This window comes from Ambystoma mexicanum, chromosome 2p (genome assembly GCF_040938575.1).
Source record: "Ambystoma mexicanum isolate Mex_15411 chromosome 2p, UKY_AmexF1_1, whole genome shotgun sequence".
NCBI classification, from domain to species: domain Eukaryota; kingdom Metazoa; phylum Chordata; class Amphibia; order Caudata; family Ambystomatidae; genus Ambystoma; species Ambystoma mexicanum.
The window spans coordinates 1,092,094,386-1,092,106,412 of record NC_090923.1 but is presented as its reverse complement, the minus strand read 5'-3'; the positions used below and the strand labels follow the sequence as shown (position 1 = coordinate 1,092,106,412).

The following is a 12,027-nucleotide window of genomic DNA, read 5'->3' as shown; positions in this document are numbered from 1 at the left end:
GAATTAATACTCTTTCAACTACAATTGCTACTGATTAACTCTTAATTACAAGGCAGTCAAATTTGTATAGAAACCGGTGCGCAGGTTGAGAGTCAGAGACACACTCATTCCTACCTATTCTCTGGAACCCCTGGTCGGGGTTCCTGTGAATCACTCTAACTGCAGCCCACATTTCTTGATGATCAAAAACAAGAAGAAATGCTCAGACCTAAAAAGGCTCTTTTTTGTGTTATTGACTTGTGGTTTTTATGGCTTCATGATAAATCAAATCCAGGCTATTTTGGACTGCAGGTATTTCATCTACTGATATACTGGAGCAGAAAACATTTCTTCCAGCTGTTCGAAGCGCATGTCTGTAACACTGCAATAAGTCACATAATTCTGTGCCTTAGAAATACGCAGTTCATAATTACAAAACCGACAGTGTTGGATAATGTTTCAGCGATACATTTTAACTACGCTAGTGCACGTATGGTCACTGATCATATGATCTTTTGTATTTGTTATATGCCAGACTGCAGTCATCAGTGAACATTTTGTATAAGAAATTACACCGGACAGTTCATTTTTATCAAGAATTCAACAGTTTGGAAAGACTGTTTTCAGCACCAGAGCGTCCTTGATTTACTTTACAAAATAGGTTTTATTTGTTTTGTAATGAATCAGCTTTCAGATGTCATTTTGTAAAGCAAAGAACGATCCTTTTTTGGTTAGGACGCATTATGTGATGCTTTAAACTCACCTTGGAGCCTCATTACGAGGTGGGCCGTAAGGGGTTTACTGCGCCGGTAAAGGTGCTGGAGCCGTTAACCCCCTAACGCCCTATTACGAGGTCTCCTTGCGGGACACAGTAAGGACGCCTGGTAAAACCAGGCGTCCTTAGTGGGTCCCACCAGGAGACCAGGATGCAAACAACGGGCCTGTTATTAACGGGCCCATTTTTTGCATCCTCCCCATTCCCATTGAGCCCTATTGGGGCTCCAATGGGAAGGGTCCGGGTTCCCTGAATGGGGAAATACCGGGCCCTCCAAGGTCGGAATGGCCCGGTATTACCCCATTCAGGGAACCCGGCCCCGAGTTTGGGGGCAGCCATGCCCTTACTAAGGGCATGGCTACCTCCAAACTCGTAATGAGGCCCCTTGGAGCCAAAACAATGGGCCTCATTACGAGGTTGCCGGTCCGGTAACAGTACCGTTGTTACCGAATCGGCAAACTCGGAGTTGTGCTCGCGGGTGCCTTTCATTCCGCCAGGCCTGTCATGGCGGAATGAAAGGCACCCTCGAGCACAGCAAGCCTGTGGCACCGGCACCGGTTTGAACGGTGCCGGTGCTAGAGGCTTCCCCATTCCCATTGCAATGGGAATGGGATATACCAGCACCGGCACCCCGCGAAAGGGCAATTACCGGGTCCGGCGGGACCAGAATACCCCAGTAATTGCCCATTTGCGGGTGCCGGATTTTCTTCGCCGGTATGGAGGTAGGCTTGCCGGTAAAGCCAGCAGGGGTACCTCCAACCTCGTGATGAGGCCCAATGTCACACACAGAGGATAAGGGAAGCAAACCCTTTTGTTGTCTTGGAAGATGGTAATGCTTGTGATGCGTATTAGCTGCATATGGTGGCGCTTCAGACCCACCCTGTGGCCAAAGCAATGCTACAGAGGGAGAAGAAAGAGGAGGCAGGGTGTTGAGAAGCAGAATATTTATTTTATCTTGGTCATGGCCAGGCTTGCGGCATACATTATCAGCAGCACCTATTGTTATTTATTGTGTTCCCTGCCCTATGAAACAATGAGTAGTTTCCATTAAATGTGGGTTGTAACGATGTACATTGTCTTGCACAGAGGGTGTGTGGGGGTGATAAAGAGGCAATACCACCCGCTCTATGATGTGGGGGCCAAGGATGGCATGGGTAGTAACCCCTCATCTCCCCCACAACACCGTGTGTCATGAGTAGACAAAGGGCAGTGGATACGGCAAGGGAAATGGCACACGATCGCACAGTCAGTAGATATTGTCAAACAGCATACACTCAGTAACCAAGATACAAGCACACTTACACCCCGGATGTGCAAGTAGAACTGGACACAATTACAATTTTTTATGAAAAGGGATGTGGGGTACGCACTTGGAAGCGCCCCATGATTACAAGAAAAGTCAGCAAGCACCTCACCCACAATTGCTGTAACAGGTACTGTCAGCTCTAACTCCACATATATGGCAAATAATGGAAGATCTATGAACCGACACCCTTGATGGTATTATATAAGGTAACTTAAACACCATACTCTTATGCCGGTCAAGTGGCACAGCGAGTAGAGCGCTCGCTTTGACATTCGTGCAGAGCTTGCTAACGCAGGTTCGAATCCCGGCGGGGCCAAACTCAGCCTTTCATCCTTCCGAGGTCGATAAATGAGCACCACACACCGTGGGTAATAATAAGCAGCGCTCAGATACCTGAGGGTTCGTAGCGCTATATAAATGCCAAATTAATTAATTAAATTATTACTCATGTGGATGAGAAACACCACCTGGAATGTCAGCAATCTCCACAAACACTGCTGATCAAACAGGGACCCAGAAAGGCTATATCAGCAAAGGGAGGCTAACTTAATATGTAAGAATCCTGACAAGGGACACATGGAAATAGTGGCAACAGGATTGTGGGCAGAGACGACGGGACTCTTAGGAGTTTTTTCTGTATTCTTTAACAATACTTCAGGTGCCCTAGTTTGGGCTATGAGCTCAGTGGTTACTTCACTGTTTCTTTCTTTTGCATATGATTGGTCCTCTAGACCGGTAAGGAGAGATTCTCCCGCTCCAAAGTTGCCATCCTTCTCTTGTCGCCTAATATGCCTACAATGGTAGGGAGTCTCCACTCCGGATATCATCCTCCTGTAAAAGAGGAAGCGAGAATCACACACTGTTCCAGAATCCTCCTCTTTTATAGTAGCTCCTGCTACCTCACACCAACCACTGCCGCTAGCGATCTGTATCCTTAATGAGTGGCTGGACTCTGCCTCCCTCTCCGTTAGCTGTTGCCGACCTTCTGCAATGATGAACCGTGACTGCAGCATTCCTCCCCTCATCTGTCACTGTGGTGATCCTAGGGTCCTGGTCCAGCTGCAGGATGGCTCCTGCACTTGCCCAGTCATAGAGGCTGTCACCAGGGGTGGACTGGCCTATAGGGAACTCTGGAGATTTCCCGGTGGGCCTCTGCACCCTGCGCCTCTTTTGTGTGGTATTTCCAGATTTTCTCATGGGAAAAACATTGGGCTTGCTGAAAATGTGTCATATGGGGCCACTTTGAAAATTATTTCCAGGGCCTCTTTTGGTCCCCAGCAATATTATTTCCAGGGCCTCTTTTAGTTCCCAGTCCACCCCTGGCTGTCACTGTACCTGCCATCAACCTTGCAAATGTTGGTAAGTACAGACAAAGGCAAGTATCTTTGGGGGGATAGCTCTGTGTTCTTCCTTCTGTTCGCTTCTGTTTTTTCTTCAGTTTGCTTACAGTACCTTGCGTTAGCTTTGCTCTCGATATGATCTTTGGAGCTTTTGCGTTCTTAGGGGAACTTTGTCCCCTCTGTCTCTCATATCCCCGACTAAACCGGTGATGCTCAAGCTGGGGAGATGCCTTAGAGAGGTAATCAGCATTAACTTGGAAGGTGCCCGGTTCGATGTAATGTCAGGAAGGAAACGGTTGTAGGATCAGGAACCATCTCAGGATCCAGTGATTGGTATCCTTGTGAATGGCCAAACAATGCAACTGAGCTTGGTTGGTGGATAGAGTAAACGTCCCGCCTATGTCATAACGCAAGGACTCTATGACTCATTTGATTGCCAGGCATTCCTTCTCCACGGTGGAGAAGTGTAATTCATGTGGAAAGAGTTTTCTCCTACTGAAACAGACAGGTTGTAGATCCTCTGGATTCCCCTAAGACAGCACGGCCCCGAGACCACAGCCAGTGGCATCTGTTTGCAGGAAGAATGGCTTTGAAATGTTTGGGCAGCGTAGAACCAGATTTCGGGCGATTATCTCTTCAAACTGTAGGGAGGCTTCTTGTGTCTGTTGGTCTTGGTCAAGATCGCCTTTAACCTTTTGACTTTAGAGCGTCTGTGAGTGGGGCAGCTACAGAGTAGTAGGGCACCTCCTCTAGTAACCAACTAGCCCGAGGACAGCCCTGATCTCCCTTTTGTTTTGCAGCAGGGGTATGCAAATAATGGCCTCTACCTTGTCGACTGGAGGTCGAATCACTCCTTGTCACACTGTATACCCTAAATATTTCCCCTGGATTGCGGCCAATGCTGTTTTCCTTGGATTGATCTTCAAACCGGCTTTCTCAAGGATTCTTATCACTAGTAACAGGCAGGTTAGGTGGTCTCCCTACCTATAGCTGAATATGATGATGATTAATAGGCAGGCAGCGGCGTAGTCGTTATGAGGTTGTAGAATAGTGTCCATTAATCTTTGGCATGTGGCTGCTGCACCATGTAAACCTAAAGGCAATACTTTAAATTGATAGAGGCCTTGGAGGCTTGCAAAGGTATTTTTCCCTGTCCTTTCTCAAAGGAATCTGCCAATAGCCTTTGAGTGGATAGATGGTAATAAAGTAGGTGGCTAGGCCTAGTTTCTCTAAGAGGTCATCAATTCTCAGCCAGGGGTAGGCCTCATATGTCAAGAATTTATTTGGTTGCCTGAAGTCCATAGAAAACCTTGTAGACCCATCCGGGTTTGGAACTAGTACTATCAAAGAGCACCATGGACTGACTGGCGGTTCTATGATATCCATTCTTAGCATCTCTTCTATTTCTTGCTGTACGATGTTCGGTTTGGCTTCAGGGATTCTATAAATGTGTAGCTGTAATTTTGGGCCAGGGAGTGTCTTGATTTCATGTTCAACCATTGCCATACTGACAGGTAGGCAGGTGGCCTAGTCTGGGCAATGAGGTCAGCGGTTACCTCACCATTTACTTGTCTCAGATATGGTCGGTCCTCTAGCTGGGTAGGGAGAGATTCTCCTGGCTACATGGTTGGTACACTTCTGTTTTGTCACGTAATATGTCCACATTGATATGGAGTGTCCACTCTGAACGTCCTCCTCCTGTAAAAGAGGAAGCGAGAATCACACTCCGTTCCAGACTGACACTTTTATAGTTGTTCCTGTTGCCTCGCAACAATCCTTGCCACTACCGATCCAGACCCTTAATGTGGGACTAGATTGTCGGGCTCCACCCCCTTCCCCATTAGTCGTTGCCGACAATTTGACCTGATGAGGTGTGGCTGCAGTGTTACTCGCCTGCCAACATGGTCATCCTGGGCTCTGACTCCAGCTGCAAGATGGCTCCCGAGTTTGCCCAGACATGGAGGCTGTCTCTATACCTGCCATCACCCTTGCTGACGTTCGTAAGTGCAGTTGACTATCTCTGGGGAGATAGCTCTATTTTGCCATATATGCAAGTCTCATCTTCTTATCCTTTGTCTCAGTGTTATTTCTTCTGTTTGTCTTCGTGCCCTTCCTTCAGTTCATCTCTGTGTTCTTTCTTTTGTTCATCTCCGTGTTTCTTCTTCGGTTTGTCTCTGCATTCTCCCTTCTGTTCTTTTTTCATGTTCTTTCTTCGGTTCACCTATGATACCTTAAGTCAGTGTTTTGCTCTCCATGCGGTTCTCTGGATTTTTGCGTTATTTAGGCAACTCTGTGCCCTCTATCGAACAAGGATAGTGAAGAAAACATAGGCATTTACACAGGAGCTGGACACAACAGCATACCACACCAGACAATCATTAAGAAACCAAGAGAAAAACCAAGAGAGAAGTCTCTGCCTTGCTGCACCTTTCATCAGTAATTTAGTCGACGCAGAACAGGCAAAGCAGTTCTGAAGCTCAGCTGCCTCTGGTTCCTTTAAGTGGTGCTTCACTTCCTGCCATATCTCACTGCAGTGTAGTTTCCTTGAGCTACCAGCTAGACTCTGATTCTGGCAAAGGACTCTGGAAACCACTATGGAGGTCACCATTATGAACGTTAGTTACGTGCCTCTGGAGGTTGAAACCTTGAGTCTCAGGGTCTAAGCTAAGTAATTGTTTTGAACAAAAGGAGAGTGTGCAGGTAGATGTGTGTGTGTGTGTGTATGTATGTGCGTGCACAGTTTGTGTGCACATGAGTGCATGTGTGTGAGGCAAATTCTATGTATTCCTAACACCTCGTTTTTCTCTCACATATAAATGTGCTCTGGAGTTGATGCGCTTTTGGATAAAAACCAACCACCCTGATTTACAGAGGGGGAGATTCTGTTAAGTAACGGAATCTAAAAATGGCAAAATATCTGGACAGCCAGTGTAGACTCTGCAGCTAACGTCTTGTCAGCAACAGAGCGAACGCGTTGTGCCAAAAATAACTATGCTATTTCCTTCTGTGGTTCACTGTGTGTCCGCTACTTAGGTTTTGAATAGGCGCATCCTGTGATCAACCAACAACGCTAGAGCTTCTATGTGCTTGCGATGCTCATTTGTCCACTAGCAGTTAACTAGACTTGAATGTACTCCTTCTGCCAACAATGATGCAGCCTTTGTGGGTTCCAGTGTTTGTCAGCTAGCAGTTAGGTTATTTCATTGAACCAATGCTATTTTTCCACACAGATCTTTCTAAATCTGAAGGCTCAGACTCCCTTCTGAGGACTGTTTATTCTTGTGTGTTATTGAGCTAGAGTTTTAGAGTGCTATCATGGGGTAAGGAAAGGTCAAGGTATCTCTTGCTACAGTGTTTTCCAAGAAATCCCCCTACCTATCCATCAGACCTTCCCATACCCTATTTCCGCTTTCCCTAGTACCCCCATCCACAACCTCACCCTAATCCTCTTCCTCCCATTAGTTGCCTCGTTGTAGCCTGTTATTTCATTTTACAGGCATCTCTACCAACCAAAGAGGGAGGGTTGTGTCATGCAGCTTCTTTAGTCATGTGGAGGGTATGGGTCAAGTACTTTTCCTACCAGGACTTGAAACATCTCCAACCTCCTCTGCTCTCTCCCTTCCACTTTGGTGTACACCTCCTCCATTATCTTCTCCTCACTCCACTCCTCATCAGTGTTCACCTTCTCCAACAACTTTTGTTTCCTAATCCCCTCCCTTGGTCTTTACTGCCACCAACCTAAGTGTTCTCCACTCCTCTTAGTAAATGCTCATCTCATTCATTCTTACACTCCTACTTCTCCTTCAGTACCTGAGGGGTAAAGTGCAGATACCAGGTACTGGAAAAAGAGCCAGTGCTTCTCTGGTTCTCTTCTCTATTTGCCAAACAAGCAATAAGCGTTGTGCGTGTGCAGCAATTGCTAGTTATGTTAATCTTAGGTTTGCACACACTGTGGTATCATTTTCATGCGCTTGACACTGCAGGCCAGTGGTCTTCAAACATTTTGGCCTGGCCTCCCCCCTGAGCAAAATGTGTGCAATCCATGCCCCCCCAAAATGCCAAATGGACAGTAAATCCAAATGGCTATTAACTATTGTGTGACGTCACTTCCCCCTACTCCCAGTATAGTGCCTGGGCTCCCCCAGCTGCTCCCATCACAGTCTCTGAGCTCGATCCTCCCACTCATAGCCCAGTCCCTGGGCTCTCCCCACCCACTATGCCATGGCTCCCCCATCCTGCTCCCACAACAGTCCCTGGGCTCACCCCACCCTGCTCCCAGCAAAGTCCCAGGGGCAGTGGCAGCTGGTGAATTTTTTAAGTGGTTCATAAATATTTTTCGCCACAGCAACCGAGCATAGCGAGGAAGCCTGAGCAAATCAAGGAAGTTCTGGGGGGATTCTCCCCCTTGGGAAATTCTTTTAAATAATGGGTTAAAATGTTGCATTTTAGAGCATACTTTTAAAAAACATTGGGTAAAAAGCAAAACAGTTTGCTATTGGTGCTGGGTGCACCCGGGGGCAGGCATGGGATTTTTTACTGGACATCTATTGTAGATGTCCAGTAAAAAGATATCATCCTTGTCCCCTGGGCCTTGCAGCGCCTTACTCACATACACAATCGAAGTGATTATGTGTTTATGCAAGGTATTGGGGGGCCCGGGGGGATAACATGGTATTTTGTACTGGACATCTATGATAGATGCCCAGTAAAAATATACCATGCCTGTCTAACTATCAGCGCCTCAGGAGAGCTGATTTTGGCACGTGGGTAAGGGATAGTGCAACAAAGGCATTTTCTAAAATGCCTTTGTTGTACAACACTCCCCGCGGCCCCCCATTCCCCAAAATCAGCTCCACGGACCAACACAAACACACAAACACACACACACATTCACACAGCAACCACTATCATTCACACGAGCACCCATCATCATACACTCACCCATAACACAAGTATACACGCATCCATACACATAAATAAATAAAAAATAAATTAACACAGACCTTCTGCTGGTCCTGAAGTTTCCTCACAGTAAAGGTCAATGGGCTTTCACTAATTGTCTATGCCCCAACATATATATCACAAAACAGACAATAGTTATTATATTTAAACAAATTATTCCTGGGTCTAAATCCCTATTAACTTTCTGGCCCTGTGTATTCTTATCTCATACTCCCATAGTCTGGTGCCACATCCCTAGAATGGCGATGATGTGCCGCCTAAAAAATGGGTGTAGAGATCCTAGCCCTGAGCTCTCTCACTGATTTCCTAAAGCTAAATCACTGAAGTGCACATTTCTTGGAGGTTGGTACTCTTTTTTTATTTATTTTTGCCACCTCCAGGCTATGTGCCAGAGCCAGCTTTTTTAATGATAAGACACATAGACTGGAAGTGGCAAAAATAAATAAAAAAAAGAGTACCAACCTCCAAGAAATGTGTCTTATCATTAAAAAAACTGACTCTGGCACATAAACTGGAGGTGGCAAAAATAAATAAAAAAGAGTAGCAACCTCCAAGAAATGTGCACTTGAGTGATTTAGCGGCTCTGTCCTGAATTGAAGCGCTCGTCTTGCATGGTCTCCCCTGTTGCGGCTCTGTCCTGATCTGGGTCTGACTGGCATACATGTTCCTTACTCCTCTAGCTCCCGCCTCTAACATGCTCTCTCATAGCTCCCCTTATCTTCCATTCATACTCCTGTGGCCATTGCACCAACCTCTCAGGTAGTGGGGTGATTGCCAATATCTTGATAATTCCACACCCATGTGGTATTTGCGGTAAATAACTAAGGGGTGGGCGAAAGTGTTGGTGGGATTGTCTGGGGTAGTTTACTCAGTCTCCGTGCGTATCGCCTGTGTTCCAGTCTAGCCGGTGTCACCCGTCCAAGTGCGTGGGCGTTACTCTCTCGGGTCTGGGATGTCCGTGTCTTTTCGGTTTAGTCATCCTTTTCCAGTTTTGGTCTCCTGGTTTAGTCTGTGGTGTTGGAGAGCCAGGTTTTTAGTGATTTCCTGAATTTTAGGTGATCTTCAGTGTTTCTTATTTCTTTTGGGATGCTGTTCCAGGTTTTTGCGGCTAAGTGGTAGAAGGAGGTGCCTCCAAGTTTTTTCGTATGGTATGGTTTGAGTTCCAGGCGGATTTTGTTGCTTGATCGGAGGGGTCTTGTTGGTTTGTAAAGTGTTATTTTGAATGATTGTTGTTTTTTAGTTTGTTACTTTGACGGATTTAGTTTGTTTTGTGTATTTATTGTAAACGCACATATACATATCTTTTTGATTACCATTACCTTTTTTTCTTCACAAAAATTGTGGGTTTTTGTAATATGCATTTAGGTGTGTAAATGTATATTACATACTTTGTTTGTGACCTACTCCAGGGTTACATTTTCTTTTTTCCTTATTCTCCCTTTTGGGAAAAGATTACATATTACTGTCATAGATATGTATTTTAGAGACTTTGCTGTAATAAAATAAATATATATATTTTTTTTAAAAAAATAGTTTTTTTTGTAATTTGAATGCTGGCCAGGGTTGGTAGTTCTCTAGGTACCTGATCAAGTAATTCTCCTAATTCTAAGGGTAGGCGGTGAGAGGTGATAGGACCTTTTTGTAGCTTATAGTTGTTGTAAGGGGCACGGTCCTATCCTCTGTTTCCAAAAAAAAAACCCAGTCCTTCAAAAGTTTAGTACCTCGTTGTTGACATACTTTTCCACTCTCTGAATATAATATGAATATGCTTGATTACATATAAATGTAAAGTTTAATCAACTATTTCTGTGGAAATATTTTTCATACATTATTTTCAACCCCAGCTTGAACACGGTGTCAGGGGAGTGCACGTAGGCAACCTAGGTAAACTTTGATATTTGTTTTTTTGGTATTGGGATAATGGGATTGTCCCACCTTTACGAGGATCTACAGTGAAACCCAAACCTATAATTGCCTAGTTTTTAGCGCATTGATTGGGTCTTTTCCCTCTCCATTTTGTTCAAGTGTTAGGGGCTATTCTGTCAAGAAGTACTACATTGTAAAGAGATGATTACCAAACATAAAACACCAATATATATGTTCTCTATTTGAAATCTAACACTCTACCTAAAGAAGGATTTTCCCGGAAACGTTAGGGTGCCAGTAGTGGCAAGCTTTTGGATTACAAATTTTTGACTATAGTCATTATGCAAAGTTTAAGCTCACAATTTGATATTCTAGGAAATGTATTAAGTAAATTCAAATTCTGGATATAAAATACCTACAAATTACTAAACAATTTAATGAGTTTGGATATTGTTTGTCTTTTAGAACCGCATGGCAGTATGGCATCCTATTTGAATTGCTGTCTTTATTCCCAGCCCAATAGTGAACCTCTGAGTGTGGCATGTCAGTGCTGTGGAATCACCAGATAACTCTGGGCTTGCGAAGTAAGATGCTAAGGGGATTACTATGGCTTAATTATTTATGTCCTGAGTATTATTTCCTATTTAGCATGATTCTGCTTATTTTAAAATCCATATATTGGCTATGATTAATTTTTAATAGGCATATGTTTATAACTTGATAATATACCTTATTTTATATCACATGATAGAGTGCTGTTTTAATTTTTGTATTAGTCATTGTTAATTGTGAAAGGCTGAATTGTATGAAACCAATACACAATAAAAATTATAAAAGAAAAAAGTGGATTACTAAAACACAGGGCTTGGCATGTAATTAATTGAAGACTATGAGGTTTTCAAAACAACTAAAAAAGAAGCAATTTCTTGAGGACACTGGTCCTTCATTCCATCCCACTGTTCACTGATGTTATGCCTCTTGCTGGACAAACAATCAATAGGGTTTTCAGTATCATCTACATTTCTTTCTTGGTTGGCCCAGGGCTTTTAGCTGCTGCCACTAATCAGGATGCTGAGGTGGTCCTCCACACCTGCTGGATTTGTGGGGTATGGGCTCATGTCAAGCCTTGCCGCACCTGGGACATGTTCCTCCAGACACTCTTGGTGTGTGCACTGGAACACTTCATAGTTACTGGCCACTGCTGCTATCCTGACTGGTCAGCACACGGGTGGCTCTCCTGAAAGCCAGTCTGCCACAGCAATGTTAGCAACAGCAATGGCACTTGTGGTTTGTTTGGCCTTAAACCACTGAAAAATGTCATCTGGCTACACACAGTGGGAACACAAGTCAGGTCGAAGAAGCACAAGCCCATTGGTTATCAAAGGTGAATAAACAATGTAACAACACAGTCCTTGACGCCTCAGATATTTGGGTTGAGAAAGAGCACAGTTTGGAGACTTTGATCATTCCTGGGGTTTTCGACAAACAGATTTTAAAATGCCTGGTAGGTTATAGGTTTTATGGTGAGGGTCAGACTTATGGCATAAGCTACCCATCACTGGTTCTGGTGTTTTTTTAGCTAACCAAGAAAATTACTACTCATCCGGAACCTGTGGGTTCTAAAAAACTAGGTGCTGAAAGAGGGTGATTTAGGTAAGGTCTTAAATGTCCTGAACCCTCAAGGCTCTTCCTTGTCCTCGTGCCAAAAGATGGTTTCCCTTAAATCTGTACTTAACTCCCTAGTCTCGGCTCTAGTCCTTTCCTGCCGGCTCTACCTCACTTACTCTGTTCTGTACCAC

The 12,027-nt window shown here is 44.6% G+C and overlaps 1 protein-coding gene across 1 annotated transcript in view; it reads right to left on the bottom strand.

Moving 5' to 3' along the window:
- The window catches only part of PPP2R5B (protein phosphatase 2 regulatory subunit B'beta), a 574,560-nt gene that overhangs the window by 243,973 nt on the left and 318,560 nt on the right, over window positions 1–12,027 (bottom strand). The gene's annotated exons all lie outside the window — the stretch shown is intronic.